The following is a 596-nucleotide window of genomic DNA, read 5'->3' as shown; positions in this document are numbered from 1 at the left end:
CCGCCGGCCCCGCTCAACCGCTCACCCGCCGCCGCCGGCCCCGCGCTTCCCGGAGCGCTGTGGCCCCGCCCGCCGCCCTTTATTCACGCCCCGCGGGCGCCGCTCGGCACCTCCCCGGCCTGCGGGCCGCGCCGCCATGTCGGGGGAGGGCCCAGCCCGGCCCGGCCCGGCCCCGCCGCCCCGCCCCGCCCCGGGTCGGGCGGTGACAGGCAGCGGAGCACGACGGGGACTGTTGCTGGGGTCAGCGAGGGCAGTTAACAACCGGGGCAATTTAGCGAGGAGCAATCAACTGAGCACGATTCCTTAGGCTCCCCCGTGCAGCCAGAGGTGAAGGGCTTGGGCAGGGGCCGTTGGGGAAGTGCTGCGACATAGCAGGAGCTCACGGTAGCTGATGGCAGCCAGACAAGATGCCCGGCACCGTGTTTGCCCGGCAGCGCTGGGCAGCGGGCGGCAGGCCCGGGGTGTGAGGGGGGTAACTGGTAGCAGCCCCTGTGTGGTGAACAACACCCGCTCCGCCAGCTTGCATCGGTGCCCTCGGCATGCTGGTCGGAGCAAACGGGATCTGGGTCTTGTACGTCCAGTGGTTTTCTAGCGCG

This window comes from Balearica regulorum, chromosome 5 (assembly GCF_011004875.1).
Source record: "Balearica regulorum gibbericeps isolate bBalReg1 chromosome 5, bBalReg1.pri, whole genome shotgun sequence".
NCBI classification, from domain to species: domain Eukaryota; kingdom Metazoa; phylum Chordata; class Aves; order Gruiformes; family Gruidae; genus Balearica; species Balearica regulorum.
This window is presented reverse-complemented; position numbering follows the sequence as displayed.